Source organism: Ursus americanus, chromosome 6 (genome assembly GCF_024610735.1).
Source record: "Ursus americanus isolate L20-20 chromosome 6, mUrsAme1.1.p, whole genome shotgun sequence".
NCBI classification, from domain to species: domain Eukaryota; kingdom Metazoa; phylum Chordata; class Mammalia; order Carnivora; family Ursidae; genus Ursus; species Ursus americanus.
Window position 1 is genome coordinate 52,079,725 of NC_142132.1, and position 24,199 is coordinate 52,103,923.

The 24,199-nt window shown below is 37.9% G+C and overlaps 1 protein-coding gene across 2 annotated transcripts in view; it reads left to right on the top strand.

The window, feature by feature from the left end:
• The first annotated feature begins 11,203 nt into the window (after positions 1-11,203).
• P4HA1 (prolyl 4-hydroxylase subunit alpha 1) overlaps positions 11,204-24,199 on the top strand; it is a 100,078-nt gene continuing 87,082 nt past the window's right edge. For both annotated transcript variants that reach the window (XM_045783204.2, XM_045783205.2), the window contains exon 1: positions 11,204-11,349. The gene's annotated coding sequence lies outside the window, so the exon portion shown is untranslated. The remainder of the gene's footprint in view (positions 11,350-24,199) is intronic.

Genomic DNA, 24,199 nt, shown 5'->3' on the forward strand with positions numbered 1-24,199 from the left:
GCCGACCAGGGAAACTCACTTGAGCATTGGAGTTTCTACTGGGGCTCCATCATCCAAAGCTCCCACTGTAAATCACATTGTTGGGCTTTTTGGTGTGGACAATCCCTATTCTAAAGCTATTGGATATATCCAATCCCCACCCTAAATCACATTGTTATATTACCCAGTGTGCTCTAAGACCCCCAGGTAAACAAAGACACTCCTATCAGGTATGAGATTACCTCTCAGAAACCAAGGGCAGAAACCAGACCTCATTTTGGGCAAGGTACATTTTTTTTTTAAGACATAAGGGTGAATACAGGAAGCAGGGAAGAATTATGACTATTGGTGCAACCAATCTAACACAGTAGCTCTATTAAAAGTATTCCTTAAACTGGTATGGGATATTAAACAGTGTTCTTTAACTTTAGGATTGACTTAAGAACTAACATTAACCATAGACAATTACAGATGCTATAAATAAGCATCTTTCTCTTTACCCCCTTGAACCCATTAAGATTAGAACTAATCACTCATTTCATTATTTTATGAAAGTCATTGAAACAGATCTAAAACTCACAAAATTTGGCTTTATGATTAAATAACAACAAAACAAAACCTCACACATTCAATACTATATGCATCTGATGATGATTACTCCTATTAATATAGTACTTCATGCTTTTCCAAGAATTTTCAAAACAACTATTTCAGTTGATTCTCATAATGTTTTTATGTGGTTGATGGAGGAAATATTATTATGGCCATTTGGTGGATGAAGCATAAAAGTTAAAACAATTCGCTTAGGGCACCCTTCTATACTGTTAATGATGGACTAAAACCTGCACTTACTGATTCTACCAGTGCTCCTTCTAGATCAAAGCTTTTCTCCCTACCAAATCCTGTGATTCCGTGACTGAATGCATTCCAGGTCCTAAACTCTGAATCTTGCTTCACCAAAAAAAGTTGAGATTTCTGGCATTCTCGCCTGGTTTGTTTGAGCTCTTGACAAGTTCATTTGGGTGGAAGAATGCATGGAGTAGCCAAGCTCTGCAAATCTTTCAAACAGCTAAGTCAGATGCTGTTTGTTTATGAACAAAGCATTCTTCTGAAATGTAACTTAATTGTTTTCAATAAAAATATTTTTTAAAATTTGTAAACATTTCCTATGCTTGACAGAATAGCTGTTGGACATTCCCCTACAAGCTATAGCACTTGAAAATGTCATACTTAGGACTCAAGTTATTTATATTCAAAGAGTGATACATTGCTAAGGAAGGATATCAGAAAATGATAAAGGAGTAACTGGAGTCTGATACAGTTGTCATGCTATTCATAAATTTTTCACAACCAAAATTAATAAATAAATGTATCTTATTCACAAATGTTATTTCCAATGCTAGATATAATGCCTGGAATATTGTAAGTGCTCAATAAATATTTATTGAATGAATGAATGAATGAATGAATGAGTGAATAACTAAAATAGGCTCTTATTACATAAATTGATCCAAATAGAGTGAAGGCAAAAGTTGTTTGGTAAAATGTAGTAGTCTCCTGACACGATTGTTTTCCTTTTGGAAAACAAGTACACCTCCTGTGGGAATTAGAAATTTGGTTCAAAACAAGAAAACAGCTGAGAGCTGAATTGGAGCCTTCTCTAAAACAACTCTTAATACTAGTGCTAGGGTACTACATCAGTTAAGATGTGTTTGGTTACTTGCAAATGAGATTTGAGAAAATTCAAATTTAATTTGCTTAAACAATAAGTGAATTTATATATGAACTTGCATAGCTAAAACATCCAACTGTAGTTTGGGCCTCACATACTATTTGATTAAGGTTTTACTCAGTCTCTCTCAGCTCTGACCTATTTCATGTATTGGCTTGTCCTCAAGTTGTCTTTTATCATGGTAGACAAAGGGCTGCCACAAGATCTTAGGGCTATTTCCTTTTTTTTACTCTCTAGAGAGTATGTCTACCCTCAGCCATGAAACAAGAATATTGGTCTTCACTCTATTTGGATCAATTTAGACTACAATCCCCACTTTCTGAACCCCTAACCAAACAATTCCTGGGGTCAAAGAAACATCATGAATTGTTTGTGACCTGGGTTAAGTGACCATCCCTAACTGCTGTGGCAAGACAAATTGTCACTTTACTGATGTGAATCAGGCTTATCAGAATGAGGGGCCTCCCCTGATTTTGGAGCAGATAAATTTCTTGGATATGGATTTGATTTTATTATTTTTGGAATGTACTTTCTCATTATCTCTGCAGATATTTCTAAAGGCCCATTTCCTTTCTCTTCCCTTCCTGGAACTCCGACCACACATATGTAGGATTTTTGATACTGTCCCACAGCTTATTTTATTGTTGTTCTATTTGTTTTTCACTTTTTTTTCCTCTTTGGTTACTGGCATCCCATGCTTATCAAAAGTTTGCATAACACCACTTTGCTTTTATGAAAGACCTACATCAGTACCTCTTTTTGCTAACTGAAAGAAATCAGAAGAGGATTACCAAAAAAGAGAAAAAGCAAAAATAGTGTTCAGTGTTAGTTTTGCAGTGAGCTATTATAGGGGCAGTATGCACCCCAGGCAGAGAGAGTGGCACTGCCAAGCTCATTCCCCAAGAACTACACTCATCATCTCAGCACCAAGCTACCATACCTTTGCACTGTGTCTGTGAGCATCTGTGCTTTATCTTGATTTATTTTGTGCATCTGTTAGCAAGATGTGTCCTAGGGTATCAGAAAAGCCTTAGAGAGGTTATTTTTGGGGTCTGGAAATGCTAAAAAAAATTTTCCACATAAGTTAATGGCTATTGCTTCTTCACTTTTTGCTGTTTCAACTTAGGGAAGGTTCATAGAAATTCTGTACTTTCGATAAATGGTGAAACCTGTATTGGTTTGGATAACTTGTTCTTCTTTTCTCAGCTGTGTTGAGTACACTGATAAGTCCATTCAAAGAATTATTCATCTCTGAATAATGGGATTTTCCCCCAGTACTTGCCTTTGACTCTTTCTTATAATTTTCATCTATCTACTGAAATTCCCAGTCTGTTCATGCATTTTGTCCACTTTTTTTCACCAGTTAGTTTGAAGTCCTTATCTGATAGTTCCAACATCGGGCTCATCTCTGAGTCCATTTCTGTTGGCTACGTTGTCTCTTGACAATGGGATTTTTGTGTGTCTCATGGTTTTCTAATGAATGCTGGACATTATGTGTAGAACAGTACTATTTTCTGGTAAGCAGTGTCCACACCTGACAATGAACACACCTCTTCTTCTGTCAGGTTGTTAACGTTGGGGGTTGGATCAATCTAGTTAGGAGTGGAGCTGGGCTGGGGCTTTGTACAAATTCATTTATCAGGAAGATGCTGTTTCCTTTTAGCATGGGGGCTGCTGTGCCAGAGAGTTTCTCTCAGTGTTCCTGCTGTGCCCCTGCACTTTCAATTGCCCCCGTGTTCTTATGGCACAGAGGGGGTCTCTCTCTCCACACTCAGTGTTTGTGATAGAGATTTTCTGTGTCCTAGTCCAGTCTCAGTCTTAGGGAGGTTCTGTTTGCCTGGGCCTTGGGAGGTGGGACTTCTTCAGTCTCCTCTCTGTGGAAGCCAACTCAGCCTTTTATCTACGCTTGGTCTTGGGCAAGAGTTTCCTGCTCCTCCCTCAGCAATAGTGCATCTCAGCTTGTGATCAGTGTAAGATCGAGGGTCTAAGCGAATTTCCTGCCTCCCCACCCCCCCCGGAAAGATAAAGGGCTTTCCTTCTATGCTTCCCCTATCCACAAGGGATCTTTTTCTGTGCCCTGGGGGCCAATGTGTTTGCTACCCCTTATCCAGTGGCTTATGGCTTTTGCTTCCTAGGATAGAAGAGTCTGAGGAATAAGGGTCTGGGAGGTTTTATGCCCAATTCCTAGCAGCTGCCAATTACCTCCTTTATGTCTGCAATATTTGGGGTTCTCTATGATCTCCTGCCCTGCCCCTAATCATTCATCTGAGTTCCACTGAGCTTGTGGGAAAAACTTGCAAGTGCAATTTCCCTTTGTGTCTGAGGCTCCAAACTGACATACTAGCCTACACATGACCTTTAGCAATTCATTAAACTTTTTGTTGAGTTATCTCTTACTCTGCCAAAGTCTAAACTGTGTGGCCCGTTTCTCCTTGGAACTCAAGTTACTTGGTTGCCTTGCAACCTCAGCTGTCTGGTGTACTCAAGAAAATGTATGATTTTGCAGATTATCTGGCTTTTTTTGTCATTGTGGGAGCAAAATTCTTTGCACTTTTTTTACATCCCAGGCAGAAGTAGAAGTCACACCTACACTGAAATGCTGGGCAGTTTGGAAAGTCTTAATAAGGTTGGCAAAGTGGGGGATGAATTCTAGGTAGGCAGCACACAGTGTCCATTTCAGGTACAAACATAATCAATAAATACAATTCTGGTAATAAGTTTTATAAAGGAAAAGTTTGACTTTGTATAGACAGTACATAGGTTAAGATAGACTAGGTAATGCTGAAGTTATAGATCACTCTTAAGTTTTAGTGAGTTAACATGATAGAAGTTTGCTTTTCACTCAAGCTACATACCCAGCAGAGATTGTGAAGGCAGTGCAGAGTTTGAATCTTTGTTCCTCGTAGGAACCCAGAGATCTGGACTGATAAAGGCTTCATCTTGATATGGGCTTCCATGGTAACTGCAATACTTAGAAGGGACTGTGATGAAACACATTTTGACTTTCAAACGTGTCACTTCCAAAGGCCAAAGCAAATTAGTTGGTTAAAACTAACTTTAAAGAAGGTGGAGAAGAGGGGTGCCTGGGTGGCTCAGATGGTTGAGAGTCTGCCTTCGGCTCAGGTCATGATCTATAGATCCTGGGATCAAGCCCCATGTCAAGCCTGGCGTTGGGCTCCCAGCTTGGAGGGGAGTCTGCTTCTCCCCCTGCCTCTCCCCTTGCTTGTTTTTTCTCTCTCAAATGAATAAATTTTAAAAAATCTTAAAAAGAGAAGGTGGAGAAGAGCAGACCATCCTGTCTGGGAAAAGTCCTAGAAATATTTGGTGAACAGTACTAATAAATACCATGGGGAGGTAGCCTTGCCTTGCCAACCAGCAAAGACATGTGCAGTTAATGTGCGGCTGACTCAAGTTTAGCAGAATTAAATCTAAAGAAACCACGGATTAATTTTAAATTAAAGCTGCAAGTAGATAGAAGTTTAGTTTGTATACAAGGTTTCATTGTGATATGAGAATCTGCTTAATATTGACAAACTGACTATTCACTGGCAGAGTAACTTTGGAACTGGTGATGACCTCTGTCATTTCAAATCTAATAAGATTCAAAATCAAACTATTCAAATGCTCTGCAAATTCTGCTCACTTTCCCAACTTCTTTTTTTTTTTTTTTTTAAGATTTTATTTATTTACTTGACAGAGTTAGCCAGCAGGGGGAGTGGGAGAGGAAGAAGCAGGCTCATAGCGGAGGAGCCTGATGTGGGGCTCGATCCCAGAACGCCGGGATCCGAAGGCAGGCGCTTAACCGCTGTGCCACCCACGCGCCCCTCCCAACTTCTTTATTTGGTTATTGACACTGTCATTCTGGCCTGCTTTCCAAACTGGAGGCCACGGCACTTTTTTGTGTGTAACTAATATGTTCTGCTTTACCAGCTTGAGGGTACAATATGAGGTCATATGCCTTTTGCTATTTAAATTAAAGGTCTTAATGCTTCGGTCCTGCTTACTGAGAGTTCTTTCTTCCTCTCTAGAGTCCTCTTCCTCAGTGAATTCTCATGATTTCAAGAATGTGTATCCTTTGTAAGGGGTCAGTCCTAATTACTACATTCACTTCTAGGACAGAACGTTAGAAAATTTACTCAGATTATTGGGAAATGTCATTGCCTTCAAATATTGTTTCAGTCATAATCATATAAGTGATGAGTGTATTAGTTTTTTATTGCTTCTATGATAAGTTATCACCAACCTGATGGCTCAAACAATACAAATTTATTATCTTACAGTTCTGTAAGTCAGAAGTTTGCCATGGGTCTCATTGGGTTAAAATCAAAGGTATCGGCAGGGCTGTGTCCCTTTCTGAATTGTTCTAGGGAAGAATCCATTTCTTTGCCTTTTCCAGGTTCTAGAGGCCTCCCACATTCCTTGGTTCCCAGTCCCCTTTTTCCATCTTTAAATCAGCAGTGTAGCAAATATCTCACTTTGCTTCCATCCTCACAGCTCTTTCCCTGATCACAGCTGGGAAAGGTTTTCAGCTGTAAAGAATCATTTAATTAAATTGGGCCCACCTGGATAACCCAGACTAATCTCTCCATCTAAAGGTCCTTAATTATATCTGCAAAGTTCTTTTGCCAGGTAAAGTAACATACTCACAGGTACAAGGGAGTAGGATGTGAACATCTTTGAGGAGCCATTATTCTGCTTGCCACAGCATCCCTATTGAGCTCACATGACATAGATGGTCTGGCTACCCCATTGCAGCCACTTTCCTTGATGCCACAGTGATAGGATGTTAGTAACTGGAATGGTTACCAGTTTCAGCTGCATTCATCTCTTGACTTTTATGTTCCTACTCATGATTAAACAGAAAGTCCCTATCGCTCCTAGTCCCAAGGCTCATTCCCATGCCCAGTGACGTGCAAAACTCATATTCTAACACTGCATTTTCTTTTGTGGCTGGTAAATAACATGATATTGCCTCATTTCAAATACTTCAATGCCTTCCCATTGCACTTGTTACAGTACCAAACAGGCCCTGCATAATCCAGCCTCTGCATACTGATCATCCTGGTTTCTTCCTTGCTTATGGAACTACAAATACACTGTTTCTTTTAGCTTCTCAAATGGATCAAGCTTTTCCTGTCACATGCTCCTCACATGTGCTATTCTCTCTCTTTAGAATGCTCTTGTTCACACACTTCATTTGGCCAACTCCAGTCTCAGTTTATATGTCACTTCTTCAGCGACACTTTTCCTGTGTTATCTATTTAAATTAGTAAGTCCCTACTGTTATTCTTTTCCATTGCAGCTTTTTTTCTTTTATTTTAATTAATATTTATTTATTGTATTTTTGGTTTCCTTCAAAGGACTCCAAGTTATATGACAGCAGGAATCATGCATCACTCTATCCAATAAGATTATAAACTCTTTAAGAGACTGTCTAATTAAAGTTTGATCTTCCACAGCCCAGCAGGCAATGTCTTGGACACTGTTGGTAGGCGTTCCATAAATATTTATTCAATGAATCTTGGACTACTAATCTAGACTCCACTTTCTCTTCTAGTTCACATAGCATAAAATTCTAAAACATTGCTTCCATTATCTTAATCCCCTGCTGAAAAACTTATCCACTATTACCTATTTTATCAAATTCAACTTTATTATTTCTTCTCTCAACTGAAGTATGTAGTATTTTATAATCCTCACAGTTCAGTACTTATCTACTCTCTCAAATGATTTCTAATCGTTTCATATGTGTGAATACAATTTGATTAAAACTGCCTTCAATAAGTCTACATTTTCTATTTCGGCTTCCCCCTTTCTTGGAAGAAACCATCATACAAAATGTGAAATAAAAAGCTGATTTATTATTTTCTATGTATAGAAGCACTATACCTGTTTGGTCTAGTCTCTCTGCTGACCTTTTTTTTGTTGTTGTTATTTAACATACCTTTTATTTTTATATTTTATTTTTTTTAATGTTTTTTTATTATATTATGTTAGTCACCATACAGTACATCCCTGGTTTCTGATGTAAAGTTCGATGATTCGTTAGTTGCATATAACACCAGTGCACCATGCAATATGTGCCCTCCTTACTTTTGTGAAAGGTGGAGTTCAGGGATTGACTGACTTTCAAAGATGGGAGGGGGTTGGGTTGACATCAGTTATGAAAGCATAATTATTCTCATGCAGAGACTTTACAATTGGCTGATTTTCAGAGATGTGTTCACAAGAGTAAGGCTGTTGCTGTTTGGCTAACTTTAAAAAGTGGGAAGCTGTCACTGACAGGCTGGTTTTTTAGAGGCTTGTTCACAAGGTTGAGTTACCACCATTGATCTGTTAAATTAAGTTTAAAAATTACTTCTGTTCATTAGTTGTTACCATAGTTATATAATAATCTTTTCCTATAAATATGGGACTTTTAATATTTTGTTTAAGAAATATTTATTAACTGATGAACCCATTCAACTTTTTCAGATGCAAGAAGAGATTGGAGGTTTATAGAACAGTTGGAGGATACAACAGTTCTGTTCTAATGTTTGGTCTTTCAAAGGGGAGTCGTGTCATTCTTTTTCTGCTAAGGTATCTCTCATTTTCATTCTAACCAAGCAGGGATAATCAGGTTGAGTAGTCATATATAAATTTGACATGAAATGTCCTTTTTGGGCAACCGAATGATACTGATAGGGACGAGTTAGACATTTCTTTCAGTTTCACAACTCATTGCTGATAATGTCATGTAAATTTTTAGGATTGTCGTTACATTCGGAAGAACCTCAAAATAAGATTGTTTCATATGTGACTTAAAAGAGTTCAGGTCAGGGGCGCCTGGGTGGCACAGCGGTTAAGCGTTTGCCTTTGGCTCAGGGCGTGATCCCGGCGTTGTGGGATCGAGCCCCACATCAGGCTCCTTCGCTATGAGCCTGCTTCTTCCTCTCCCACTCCCCCTGCTTGTGTTTCCTCTCTTGCTGGCTGTCTCTATCTCTGTCAGATAAATAAATAAAATCTTTAAAAAAAATCTTAAAAAAAAAAAGAGTTCAGGGCGTATCAGTTTTCTTTAAACTGATAATACTCTAACTAGTTGTTGTGAATATCCTTATTCAATTGTAACAGAAAAGAACTTTCTTTTATTAGCTAAGCATTGGCAAGCATTAAATCTTTCATTAAAATTTTACACATTCGGGGGCACCTGGCTGGCTCAGTTGGTAGAGCATATGACTCTTGATCCCACGGTTGTGAGTTCAAGAGTCCCCTTGGGGGTAGGGGTTACTTAAAATTTCTTGTCACACATCCAATAAATAGAAGGATATCCCACAGATAAGCTTCAGGTTCCCTAAGTTTCAACTTTGTGTCTGCTCCACTATACATGTATTTTTGATGATAGAACATAGTACACATTCAAATAGCTATAAAATGTCTGGCCCTGCACCTTTGTTTTACAGTGATGGGTGGGTTGGCACAATGGGTGGTAGGAGTATTCTTGGATGCCATTCCAACACTGGGACAGCTGGCAATATTTTAACTATGCATAGAAGTGACTGTGAGTTACAAAAATATATCCCACTAAACTCAAACCAAATGTATTCTAACTCAACTTCCTTCAGCTAAATTTAAAAAAATGCCTGCTAGCCACTCCTACACCACTAGACAAGCGGAAGTGCTACAGAGGAGAAATCAGTGAGGAACCAATTTGCAGTCTAAAGATTGCAGCTAAAATTTTTGTGAACTATGTGAATATACTGCCAGGGCCCCTTCCAGGGCCTTGGAAAATGCTAGTGCAAATAAAGTCCCCTGAAGTTGAAGCCTTCTTAGCTTTGCATTAAATTTGCCTCGGGGCTTGGGGCCATTTTATCTTTAGGGTGGATTGTCAATTTTCAGTCAGCTCATATAGGGCTAGTGGGTATGTTGTTTACAGTTCCATTTGAGACAAAGATTTGCCTCTTGTGTCAAAGGGCTTTCTGCCATTTGCTTAAACTAGAAGTTCTCAAATTCTTGGTCTCATGACCATTTCACTCCTAAACAGCATTGAGGACTCCAAAAAACTTATATGTGGATCATATCTGTCAATATTAACAATATTAGAGTTAAAACAAACATGTAAAATATTTATTAATTCATTTAAAAACAAAAACAATAAATCTGTTACATATTAACTTAAATAACATTTTTAATGAAATAGAACTATTATTTCAAAGCCAAAAGCATTTAGTGAGAAGAGTGGCACTATTTTACATTTCTGAAAGTCTCTATAATGTCTGGCTTAACAGAATTCTCACATCTGCTACTGCATTCAATCTGTTGCAATATCACCAAACATGTAGTCTCTGGAAAAGCACAGTCTTGGTATGAAATAATAGGAAATAATTTTGATCTTGTGGACCCCCGACTACACTTTGACAACCGCTGAGTTAGACATCATTCTATCTACTTTCTGGATGCCTAGAGCTTCCAAGTACCTGCTCTCTATTTCTCTATCTATATAATCAACTCCACCTCCTAGGTAAGAGTCAAATGTTAATTGCTGTGCTCTTTGGCATACATGGAAAACTTTAGAAACAAAAATTTTTAATGAATCACAAGTCTTAGAGAAGTCATTCTTCCTTTTTACTGACAAGGGTAAAAGAATCTCCTTAATTGTCTGCTCCCTGATAGCAAGGCTTTGTTCTTTCAAGAATATAATGGCCAAGGTAAACGTTAGACTAAGACCAAACACAACACTGGGTGTCTTATATGGTGTAACAACAGCATCTACTATTTAGCAAGTCCTTTCTGTGTGCTAGGCACGTACCAAGTGCTTCACGTACATTATCTCATTTAATTCTCCCAGTATTCCTATGAGAAGCCTATCATCATTCCCATTTTACAGATGAGGAAACTGAGATAAAGAGAGGTCAATGCCCTGCGTTTTACAGGGCTGAGCCGGGAACTAAATTCAAAAAATCTGTCTCCGGAGTGCGTATACTTTATCTACTGATAAAGTGTAAAGGTGGCTGAGTGAGATTCGTATAAAATAACAGTAGAGGTGAAAAAGGGAGGTTAGTAAAGCAAAGAGCCTCCGGGACACGACAGCGGAGATACCAAGGATGCACTGTATTCTTTTCCACTGGAGTCTTTTCTGCTTCATTCTCTACGTTCCCATGTTCCTCTTCTCATATTTATTTCATTGCTGGTGGTTTCCACGCCCAGACCTGAAGCCGAGATTGAAATTAACGCGTTTAAACAACCTGATGAAAAGGAGCGAGGCAAACCTGAAGCAACGAAGGTGACGGCGGCGTGGCGAGAACCCTGCGCAGGCGCATCCCATACCAGGCCCGCCTGCCCGTCCGCGCCCCGCTCCGCCTAAGACTCCGGGGCTGGCGGGGAGTACGGGTGTGGGCCGCGGGTGCGGACCGGAGGGAGGCGCGGGCTGGGCGCCTGCGCAGTCGCCGGGGCGCTGGTGTGATCGAGCTCACGTAGCGAGGGCTGCAGTCGCCTCCTCCCTAGCGCTGCCGTCGCAGCCTAGAGGTTATAAAAGGGCTAACTGGCTCCCTCTGCTGCCCAGTCGCGCCGCCAGCGGGCTGAGGGAAGGGAGCAGGTATCCGGCCCGAGAGCAGGCTACAGGGGACTGAAGAACGCGCCGCCCCTCCCGCCCCACTTCCCAGGTGAGACGCTCCCCGCCTCTCTAGACTGTGGCTCAGGCCGTAGGACCGCTGTGGCCCTGCTCGGAGAGCTGTGGCGGTCGGCTCCCTGCCCGCTCTGGTGGGATGGCTTGGGGGCGGAGGGTTCTCCAGTTGACCACAGCAGTCTGAATACCTTCTTTCCTGGGGACTCGGCCGCGCGCCCCGCGCCCCCTGGCTGCCCCAGAGGCCCTTCTGCCCTTCTTCGTGCTCCCCTTATCCCTCCTCCTGCCTGTTCGGCGCCCCCGACCGTTGGGGCTGCGGCAGCCTCTGTCCCCGCCCTGGGGACCAGGACTTTCTTGAATATTCCTTCCTTCGCGGGGAGGGCTCACCCTGTTGATTTTTCCGAGCTGCTCTCATACCTGGTCCTCCCTACAAAAGCTGGGGGCACGCGAGGGCGGGGCGTGCGTTTTTGGCCTCCGCCGCGGCAGATGGTTAGCATGTGGCGGAGTGGAGAGCGGATTTTAAAGCTTAGGGCCAGAGCCGAAGCACTTGAGGCATTTCTAGCCTGTCGGAAAGTCGTCCGGTCCGGGCAGCGGACCTAGTCAGAGAAGTTCGGGCTCGACTCATCTGTTGCGCGCAGCGCTGCTGCTGGAGCAGCTAGACGCTGCCCCAGGCGCCGAGTTTCGGGCTACTGGGTTGAGGAAGACGGCTGTCAGATCACCCAGTCGCCGGGGAAGCTCCTCTTCCTTCCCTCTTCTTCCACGATTTTTTTTAAAGGCACACGAGCTTCCCTCACCATCCCCCTTCACTTTTTCTCAGCTGAGTGTGTGCTGCTTTTTAAAAGTGCACATCAGTGAAGCGAGTTTCGTGGTTGTGTGAGAACTTAGAGTTGGATTTCATGAATGCCTCCCAGATGTATGTTTTAAGGGGAAGGAAGAATGGTACCATTTCTCCTACCAATTTCTAGGAGACTGTTTCTCCTAAATAATCGAATGTATTAAGTAGAGTTTAGTTTTTAGACACTTAGATGCGTTCCCGGAGAGTAAAGACTCTTGGAATTTTGCACTGTTTGCTTTAAGAAAGGGATGAAGAAGCAGCTGGCTCTCCTTTTAGGAATTGATCTGAAAGGCCACAGAGACTTGCCAATTTCAACTTAACTGTTTCTGGTTTCTCGGGGAGCTGTGGCTTTTGGACTTTCCCTTGGAACGCACTCCGAAGGGATGAAACAGCCACTACGTGAGTGGGGGAGGGGAAAAGACGTGGCAGCAGTGTTCTTTCATCAGGTTTTTGCTCTTTTTTAAAAAAAAGTTTCTGGGAAGAAACGTATTTCGCCTTTTAGGTTTAGATGTGTGAATAGCTTTATGAATGAGGCTAGTCTTTTCCTAAGATAATCAGATGAAATAGGAATATTGGAATTTATAAAACATTTTGAAGGGATTTTTCTGATTGAGTTTCTATGGAGAAAATGGATACCTTAAGCAGGAAATAGTCAAGGAGCAGAAAGTGAACAACTTATAATATGTGTTGCCTTCACTTGAAATTTAAATAGGCATTGCGTGTGTTTTTTTCCTTCAATTTTGGCTTTTAACCTATGAATATAATTTCAGAATCTTAAATAAGAACCTCAAATTTTACCTTTTTCTTTCTGTGGGAAGCATAGGTTTTATGACTTACCTTTAAAAGCCATGCCAGTTTTGATTTTGAAGCATTATGCCTTGAGTTCTGCCAGTGTTTTAGATAGCTGATGGCAAATGCTTCTTATAGATTAACATAGACTAACTAGGAAAAGGACTACTTTGTCTCTTTTTTAGATGGATAATGCTGTTTCCTTTGACATCTTAAAATGAGTTTTATTTTGAAGTACTTAAAGCCAGGACTTTGATAAGCGGATAATTACATTTGTCATTTTGTGCCTTGGTAACTAAGGTAGTAAAACAGATAAAAGAAATATATACAACTTTACTGTAGAAAAATTTAGTGCAAAAGACTTTTGAAAAAAAAAAAAAAAGCTTTATACCACCTAGGTAGTCCAGGTTGTTGCAGGTGAACCTTGGCTTTCTGATAATGAGATGTTCACCTTTTCTAATACTGCAGAGTAGGTTGTGTACTGACAAGCAGTATCTTTCATAAGGCCAAGTTCATAGTCCTGCTTTTATTCCAGAGATGCCGCAGGAGTTATTTCAGGGACCCAGTGGTAAAGCTGTGAGCCTTCACTTCTGTGGAAGGAATGCCTTATTTTATTTAGCAATTAATTATCACCTGGGATATCATTACTGCTCTTAGATTTGAGAAGTGTACCCTGTGAGATACGTTAGTAGCAGTTCTCAACTTATTTTGAGGTCATGAAATCCATTGAGAATCTGATAGAAGGTATGGATCCTGGGTCAGAAAATGTAAGTGCATATATCTGCATGAAGTATTATGTACCATTTACAGATACTTCCCTCCCCCAACCTTGCACATATGGAAACTAGTATAAGAATAAAAAAATAAAAGATATATGAAGTTAATCTTCAAGTACATCTAGGTATCTTGAGGCAGTATTTCTTGAATATTTCTGAAAATGGAACTGAGCAGTAAGTCTGACTAGATTTGAGTATATAGATGACAGTAATAAACTTTTGCTGAAACGGTTTTAGCAAAAGTTAATGGGTTGGTGGGAGAATTGTTGAATTGCTAAATTGTCTAGGCAATCATACATGATATTGCCCCCCCCCCCACTTCCCCTCCCCCCATATGTTGTCATTTGTCTTTGGTTCTACTCTGAAAGTAGAAAATGCTTGAATGTAAACAAAAATAAATTGTATAGGTCCTTGGCATGAAACTGTTGCTCTTCATACAGTGAGAACTTGAATCTTAACAATTAAATCATAATGGTGTGTTTGTATATACAATATATGACTATAAGAGACAAGCCAAATAAAGTGTGTATGTATATTTGTGAAACTAGTTAAAGCTTCATTCGTGTTTCTACCCAATGCAATTTATTTGTATAAATTGAAGCTAAATTCTCATTGGTTTTCCTCTGGCCAAATATTGTGCCTTAATAAAACCTAGAAGTTCAAAAGACTTCATTAAGACTACTACAGCAATTTTTGAACTTGATGTAATGAGAAACATTCCTTTTCCTCATGTTGCTTTGGATGATCAGTATGACTATTAGTATATTTGGTTGGACTTTGGCAAAAATACAGTATAGGAGTCATGCTTCTTACATAGTGTCATCTGTGAATGCATACTATCTTGGACTTTTTCCTCTTCCTGCTTAGTGTTTCAAATAAATATGTCCATGTTTTGGTGGTTTACATATTTTTCATTTAAATAGTAATATTATAATATGTTAATATACTCAGCCTTTCTTTCTTGTTAGGCATTTGAGCTGTTTCTCCATGATAAGTAGTGCAAAGAGAAGGCTATAATTTAGTTGTTTCTTTTATCCACCTGTATGGCTACAGTCAACTTTAACCAGTTTTCTTTCTATTTGCTTTTTTTCTTTTTTGGGGGAAAAGAAACACATGACAATAAAACCTTTCATCAGCAATTTTTCCTTCCCCCGAAAGAATTTTCTAGGGGCATTGGACTGGGCTCTAAAAAGATTTTTTAATCTACCTGATAACGACTAAAGCACTTTATATATATATATATATATATATATATATATATATTTTTTAAAGATTTTATTTATTTATTCGACAGAGATAGAGACAGCTAGCGAGAGAGGGAACACAAGCAGGGGGAGTGGGAGAGGAAGAAACAGGCTCATAGCGGAAGAGCCTGACGTGGGAAGATCCCCATAACTCCGGGATCACGCCCTGAGCCGAAGGCAGACGCTTAACCGCTGTGCCACCCAGGCGCCCCAGCACTTTATATTTTTTAAAGTGTTTTATATATAATTTGATCTTTAAAATAATTCTGCCGGGTTGTTTTATATCATCCGCATTTTACAAATGAAGATACTGAGGCTCAGAGACGTCAAGTAATTTGCCCAAGAATATAGTAACCGTCAGAACTAGGACTTGGACCCAGGTTGTCTGTTTTCTGATTCACATTTCATAGTACTTCATTCTTGAAAGTTGATCAGATTGAGTCTGAGGAAATGGAACGGGGGAAAAATAAACAATAGCATATTACCAATGTATTATAAATGGTTTCAATATCCAGGGTTGAAACAAAGTAGGGTCCCTGGTTAGTAGTAACTAACTTAATCATTCCACTCAGTTTCATTTTAAAAGCATTTATAATGTGTCTAGTAGACAGTGGGAGAATCAAAAGAGTAATAAGAAATGTTCTGTAGGAAAAATGGGACATGAAAGTTACATGCCTTGCAAGCATGTTACTAACATTTTACTTGATGTTAAATCTGAGTAAGTACTGAATGGAAACCCATATCTAGATTCACATCTTCTGCAACCATGAATTCATCTCTCCTTATCTAGTATATGTAACTTTATTTCATGTATCTTTTCCTGAACTTGACAATTTTGGATCTGGCATTAGGAAAATGAGGGAATTGAAGGCTAGAATGAGAAGAGGGAGACTCGGGTTAAGAAAAATGGAATTTGTACCAAAATTTATATAAATTCCTAGGCAGGGAGCTTCCCAGTGTCCGTTAGGGGGTATGAGGTGCCCAAATAAAACTTTTTGTGTGTGTGTGTGTGTGCATGAATATCCAACTATTCTAGACTATCCTTCCTCTGTTGAGTTGCCTTTATACCTTTGCCAAAACCAAACAGACCATTTTCTGTGTCTAGATTCTCTATTTTGTTCCACTGATCTACATGTTTCATTGAAAATTCTGCTTTTGGAATATTTTGTCATCACCTCATATTCCTTACTTAAGCTTAAAAACTCTAAAATGTAAAAATCTAAATTTTACGTTTCACTTATATCCTTAGGGTGGTGATGACAGTAAATTTGTCTTATCAGAGCTTCCTATGTAAATAAAAAATCCCTTTGGAGCAAAAGGGATTGATGGTGGTATTGTGTCAACTAGTAGAGCTGGGGAGTTAAACATTTGGATTTTCTCAATCCGTTCATGATTTGAATTTGTCTCTTCAGTGCTACTTTGACTTTTTTTTTTTTTTTTAGCTTACTTGCTTACTTACAGAAATAGAAATCTTATTAAATGTTTGTTGAATGTTCTATTAAGTGTTTATTAAAGAAAATGCAGAAGTTGAGTGAAGATAATTGTGATCCCACCTCTCAGTTAACATTTTTTTTTGGAGCTCTTTTAGTTACTGTGTAAAGTTTTAAGAGTTTGAATCTCTAATTGCTGCTTTTTATATTACTGCTGGTTTTTTAATGCCCTGACCAATATTAATTGACATTTATGTTATTGGATACACACAGTTTCATTAATATAATAACTAGTTTATACAGCCAAGAGAAGATACTGCAAGGTCTTTCTTAAAATGAGAAATATATAGACCATGTTAATATTTGGAAATACTAGCATTTGTAAGTAACAAATAAAGCATATATAATTTAATGGTTACTTCTTTTCTCTTTTCCCTTTCATTGCTTCTGTCCACTTACTTCTCCTACTCAAATCCTTAAATTATAAAAGTCTGCATCTGTCTGCTACTAGACTAGGCTACTTGTTCCTTCTCACCACCTTAGCCCAGGATCGAGATTTCCTGGGCTTCCCACCGTTCTCCAAGTCTTTCCTTTTTCCACGTCCCTTGAAACACCCTTGGCAACAGATCCATCTATTCTTAAGTTCTTGCCCCACATCCAAAAGTAACGTTTCTTAAGTGTCTTCTATGTGCCAAGTATCCTCCTAGGCACTTCCATCTAAATCACTGTTTTTTTTTATTACTTGCTGGCAGTCAAATTTGACCTAATATTTTGATACCTTTTTTGCTTATTCAGCTTCTTGTTAAGGGGATCACCAAATAAAGGTGGACATTATTGATGAATCTTACTAATTGGGGGGCTTTTAATATCACTTCTGGTAAATTTTTTATATTCTGTATCCTGGGGCATAAGAATCCTGACCTTTCCCCCCACATTGGGAAATGTATGCGTTTCTAACTAAAGTGTTTGAAATAGTTGAGAGGTATATTATACAGTTTAAAATACATAGTTTAAGAGTCAGTGAAGAATAGCACCATTTTAATAATAAATAATAAGATTCATTTCTTTCTCAAACCTTCTCCATCAGCCTACATTTATTTGTAAAATGTTTCTGGTTTAGGGGAACTTGACTTTTCTAGTTGAAACAAACTTTATACATTGAGTTTAATATAAATATAAATAAAATTTTTTAATTTCACTTTTGAATTTTTACACTTTTCCTGATGATTCTATGTAAAGTGGAAACTAGAACTACTTAAAAGACATACACAAATCTAGTGCATCAATAACTGGGGATTTTCTTTTTTGCTATGCTATTTTCACAACCACAGGTGTGCTTACTAGGCAATATAACCATCACAGAAGTAAAGGTGAGGTAGAATACTGGTAAAGAAAAACAAAGCAAGTTTAAATTCAATTTTGAATCCAAGTTCCAATTCAAATCTTTTTAAAAAATGGATTAAAATATTTACTGTAAACTCTATCTTTGATATAGAAGTGGCACTTATTGGATTTCTAACAAGCCAAAAAATTACCTTATTATTTATTTTGCCTACAAAAATATTAACTGCAGGGTTAGACAAACAATTAATTAGGACTCTGGGTTAAACAGAAACCCAACTCATACTAAGATACAGTGGAATTTATGTAAGTATTGTGGGGATAGGGAGTTGTTTAACAATTGAAGTCCAGAATGTGATTAGATTTCAAGAATATCAGGAACATCAGAATGTTTTCTTCTCTTGTCTATCTTCCTCTCTGTATATTTGCTTCGCTTTTTATTCTTTCCAGATAAACTTCATTTACGTTTTGACCTATATGTCAAAATCTGGTCCATTACTTCTCCTGAGGCTTTATATAATTCAGGCCTTCAAAGAGTGCCTGCCCTTTTTTTCTCAATTTTATTTTCAAAATTTCCAGGAAAGAACTTTGGTCACTTGGTGAGGGAGAAGTATCATGCTGTATAACATGACTGATGAAACTATGAGGATGAATTAAAGGTAGATTGAGGCAGTAAAAAAGGTAGAAGGGGCAGTTTCTAGAAGAAAGAGAGTAGTGGTGGTAGAGGCAGCATATAGGCAAAAATAGGTGTGTGTTTTTGAAATGATATTATATTCAGTTCTTTCTGACAAGGAAAAGAATCTCCAAAAGACAGACTATATTGTACGTCAGTTAAGGCTAATATCTTGATTTAGAGCTTCTTTCCAACCAAATTTCAAAATGTTGTTCAGCTGGAATTATATCAATGACTGGGTTCACTGCTCAAGTACAGAAAGCTGTGGGAAAGCTAACATGATTTCTGAGTTTTTGATAGAAAAGTTAGTCATAGCCATTAAAGCACTTAGTCCGTCAGATTGTATGTGTTAGAGATGTGGCTTACTCTCTTTGGGAGCATAAGTATGACTGGAATTTATGGTGTTAAGTTAAAACAAATGGCAATTTGCCAGAGGGATTATAAGGAAGAACAGAAATATAACTAGTTCTATTAGTAAGTACTCTTAGTTGTCTTAGAAAATCCATCCTACTTAGATGGAAGAGACATGCCAAGTCTTGATATGCACCACATTGTTATAGCCTGAATTAGAAGCCTGGATTTGTGCTGGTTTTTTGCATTCACTATAAAAACTGTTAAAAAAAAAAAATTTAAAGTCTAACGCAGATGTCAGGAATACCAACAGTTGAATGTGGGATTTGTATGAGGTTAAATAAATTTAAGCTGGAGCCCTCTAGAAGAAGATTTGGAACAGTTGTGAAAGGTATGGAGAGACTGCTAGGAGATCTGTGGAAAATTTTTAGTGTCAGAGAAAGTTTAGATTAGAATATCAAACATTCTTTAGTTGGCCTTATTAATTTTTAATGATTTATCTGGGAAAGACCAACTTTTTAAAATGTTGCAATTTTTTTCTTGGAAGAAAAATGTTAGACTGAAAGGCTACTAGAGTTATTTGCCAGATACCCTGTTCCTAGTAATTCATTAAATAACTTGTACATACAATTCAATGAATCCTGATAACTCAAAGTTGTAAATATTTACAATGTAGTAGAACTGTTTTAAAATCTGTTCCCAGGTTTGATTGACCTGTGAATGTGTGGGACTGGACTTTCCTGGGAGAAGGACTGTAGGGAAAGTTTTGGATAGATATTATACTTTGCTGTTTATTTTTATCTGGCTTACCTGAGAATATGTTTTCCAGAAAGATTTCTTCCATATTCTTTTTTCCTTATAGTTTCTAAAATATAATATTCATGCATATTAAACATGTATAATATACATTTGTTATAAAAAGTAGGTAATAAGCATTCATGAACCTACCATCTAACCAAGAACCAAAATATCAGTAATTTATCTGTAGCATTTCCATACTACATTTGATGCTAGCATGAATTTATCTTTGTATCTTTGACTCCCCTTTGGCTTTTCTTTTCTCTTTCTTTTTCTTTCTCTCTCTCTCTTTCTTTCTTTCTTTCTTTCTTTCTTTGTATCTTTGACTCCCCTTTGGCTTTGCTTTTCTTTCTTTCTTTCTTTCTTTCTTTCCTTCTTTCCTTCTTCTTTCTTTCTTTCTTTCTTTTTCTTTCTTTCTTTTTCTTTCTTTCTTTCTTTCTTTCTTTCTTTCTTTCTTTCTTTCTTTCTTTCTCTTTCTTTCTTTCTTTCTTTCTTTCTTTCTTTCTTTCTTTCTTTCTTTCTTTCTTTCTTTCTTTCTTTCTTTTCTCCCAGTCTTTTCAAGGAGCTGAGGTTTACCTTCCTGGCATCCTCCTTAACCCATTTACATTCTATTTCAAGCTTGTTTAAGGATTTAGAACAGGAGACATTTGTATATTAGTATTTAAAAATTTTTTTAAAAAAATTTATTTTTAAGTAACCTCTACACCCATTGTGGAGCTCAAACTCACAACCCTGAGATCAAGAGTCTCATGTTTTACCGCCTGAGCCAGCCAGGAGCCCCTCTATCTTATAGTTTTTGATAAAACTCCATTGTCTTTTAGGATGCTTGACTCTTAGATGCTTATAGTGATTTGCTTTGCAAGCTGCTAACTGAATGAAGATGGAAATGAATGGAAGTGAGACATCAGAAGTAAGGAAACCATTGTTTTAAAAACCTGTGATTGATAAAGATATGCTTGCTTATTAACAAGTATCTGGTATTAAAAGAGATTGGAGGAGGGGGTCCTGAGTAGCTCAGATGGTTGTGGATCTGACTCTTGATCTCAGCTCAGGTCTTGATCTCACAGTTGTGAGTTTGAGCCCCATGTTGGGATCCGAGTTGGGCATGGAGCCTACTTAAAAAAAAAAAAGAGAGAGAGAGAGAGATTAAAGGAACTATTCACTAGAATAATTAGAAATTCAATTATATTTTTCAAAAAATAAAGTAAAATTTTACTCTTTTAAAGGTAGAAAGCACCTTTTGTGTGATTTTAAGGGATGTTTGTATCTGGTGGTTTTCAAAGTGTGATCCCCAGGCCAGCAGCATCACCATCATCTAAGAACTTGTGTAAATTATCTACATGCCTCAGACCTTTAGGTGATTCTGATATAGCTAATGTTTGAGAACCATTGCTATATAGGGCTGTCTTCATTTGGTTGGTGTAGTACTGTGTTTGGAGTAATGCTGTGTGGGTCTGATCTTTATATTGCAAATGTTAGAAATCCAACTTGAGGGGCGCCTGGGTGGCACAGCGGTTAAGCGTCTGCCTTCAGCTCAGGGCGTGATCCCAGCGTTCTAGGATGGAGTCCCACATCAGGCTCCTCCGTTATGAGCCTGCTTCTTCCTCTCCCACTCCCCCTGCTTGTGTTCCTTCTCTCGCTGGCTGTCTCTATCTCTGTCAAATAAATAAATAAAATCTTTAAAAAAAAAAAAGAAATCCAACTTGATGTAGTTTAAAATTCCTTAAAAAGGGAATTTAGAGTCTCCCTTTACTGGGTTGGAAGATTATTGGGGTAGCTCACAGATTCAAAGCAATAATTGGAAAGAATCAGGGCTATAGAGCTTGGAATTGTTTGTCTCTCGATGACTTTATTCTGTTTATAGATTGGGCTCCTATGTGTCCTTGACAAGTGGAAAAGATCATCACAGGCAGCTCCAAATTCAAATCCTATGAGCTGAGCAACTCTAGAAGGAGCTGCTTTGTACCACTTCACAAACCCACCCCTCGAATGTTATGTCAGTGACTGGCTTAGCCCACATCATATGTCTGTCTGTAAGAGGAAGGATAATAGAAAAGTGTGCTACTCTGACAATGTAGTTCATGGCTGGGTTGGGTTGCTTTCATATAAACTTCCTATCTTTGTAGCAGAGAGAGAAATCTGGAGGCTTATATAGTTAGAACGTAGAACAGGCACAAATGGGGATAGTATTTGTTAGCTACTTTTTTGTATTAGAGAGTAGTTAACCACTTCATTAAAAGCTTAGGGTGACATAAATAATATGTTGATGTTTTATTATTATTGTATGTTTATGATTTTGTATAGAGTTAATTTTTTGTCACTATAAAAGTAAATATACCCTAGGACATCTGGAAAATACAGAGAAATAGAAAAAAATTACCTAATGTTCTGTTGTCCAGGAACAACTACATTTTGGTGAATTTCCTCTGTATATTTTCATGCATAGTTAGGATCATATTACGGTATTAATTTTTTTTTGTTTTGATCCATATTTATTTATGACTTTCTGTCAGAGTAGTGGAAACTTAATCTAATTCAACACAGATTCCACCAGGGTTGTACGAGGTTAATTTATTTTAAGACTTTATTTTTTAAAAGAAATTTTAGGTTCACAGCAAAATTGAGAGGACAGTACAGAGATTTCCCAAAAACCCCTACCCCCACACATGGGTAGCCTCAACATCCCACACCAGAGTGGTACATTTGTTATACTTGATTGAATCTACATTGACACATTATAATTACCCAAAGTTCATACATGGTTTATTTACATTACCCATTCACTCTTGGTGTTATATATTCTGTGGATTTGGACAAATGTATGTCCAAAAATAAATGATGTATTTATCATTATGATATAATACAGAATATTTCCACTGCCCTAAAAATCTGCTGTGCTCCATCTCTTCATCCTCCCATCTCCCAACCATAGATCTTTTTACCATCTTCATAGTTCCAGAATGTCTTTTTTTTTGGAATCCTACAGTACATAGCCTTTTCAGATTGGCTTTTTTTTACTTAGAAATACTCATTTAAGATTCTTCCATGTCTTTTCATGGCTTGATAGCTCACTTCCTTTTAGCATTGAATAATATTCCATTGTCTGGATGTGCCCGTTTATCCATTTACCTACTAAAGGACGTCTTGGTTCTTCCAAGTTTTGTCCATTATGAAGAAATCTAGAAATATCCATGTGCAGGTTTTGGTGTAGACATAAGTTTTCAACTTTTTTGAGTAAATACAAAGGAGAACAGTTGCCAGATTATATGGTAAGAGTATGATTTTTGAAGAAACTGCCAAACCGTCTTCCAAGATGGCTTTACCACTTTGCATTCTCACCAGCAATGAATGTGAGTTTGTTCATGTTTAAATTTTGTGTTTTCATTTAAATTCACAAGTTAAAGAATATACTCAAGTTCCTTGACATATATATAGTACCATCATTAGATATTTTGAATTATAAATTTGTTAAATTTAATTGTTCATTTGAAGGACAAAAATGGGTCTTTGATAACTGAGTGAACTTTTAAAACTATTTTTAGTTCTTTTGTGACTTTCTGCATTGTTAATCTACTTTTCTGTTAATATCTTAGTGTTTTTCTTACTGATTTGTATGAGCTCCTTAAATGAGTTCCATTTTCTTTAGTTTCCTAATTTGTAGTTTATAGGGTTTTGGTTTTGGTTTTCGTTTTTTGGGGGCTTTTTCGTTTTGTTTTGTTGTTTTTGATAGAGCATGTGTGCTGTGTGTGAGCAGGGAAGGGGAGAGAGAATCTCAAGCAGGCTCCATGCTCAGCACAGAGCCTGACGTGGGGCTCCATCTTAGGACCCTGAGACCATGACCTGAACTGAAATCAAGAGTCAGGCACTTAACCGACTGAGACACCCAGGTGCCCTGTTTCTGGGTTTTTAAAAAAACACATAGAAGCCTAGATTATTTTGTGTATTTGAATTCCGTCTGGCTTTTGATAGGTTATTTGTTTTATCTTTTTTAAAGTTTAGAGATTCTTTTCTCCTTTTAGAGATCTAGTAACTTTTTGTTAATCCATCTAGAATTTATTTTGCAGCATGAAAAAGGTATATTTATTCTTCATTTGATTAATGCTTTGAATTTCTATCTAAGTTCTATCATTGTTAAAATGCAGTTTTCAAACTTTAGTGATTTCTGTAGGCTAATGGTTCTTGATTCATTGAGGGATTTAAGGACAATGAAAGATGACCAAAAAAACTTGAGTTACAAAATATATTTTAGCTATGAAAAAATACCCTCTTACCTGACAAATCTAAACTTTCTTATCAGAGTTTAACATTTAACAGCATTTCTGATTAGCCTTTTGTTAGTATAGCAAAAGCATTTTATTTTCTGGAAATAACATTTATTCATGAAGAAAATTATGACAGAAATCTGTGTAAACAGTGAGAAGATTCTAGACTTTTCAGACAGCCCAGGATTTTGAAAAAGCCTTGTGCTTTGGCAAGAGCCCAGGAGAGGAAGTGTCCGCATCTGCTGCATTCTAGAAGCCTTCCCAAAGAGTTACTGTAAAGCAGCCAAGAGAGCAGTGTATTTCACTACTGTGTGGTTCTGGAAGTATCTGGGAGCTTGTGGCAAACTTGAGGAAAGAGAATGTCAGTTTCTGTGGTGATCTATTTTTTACT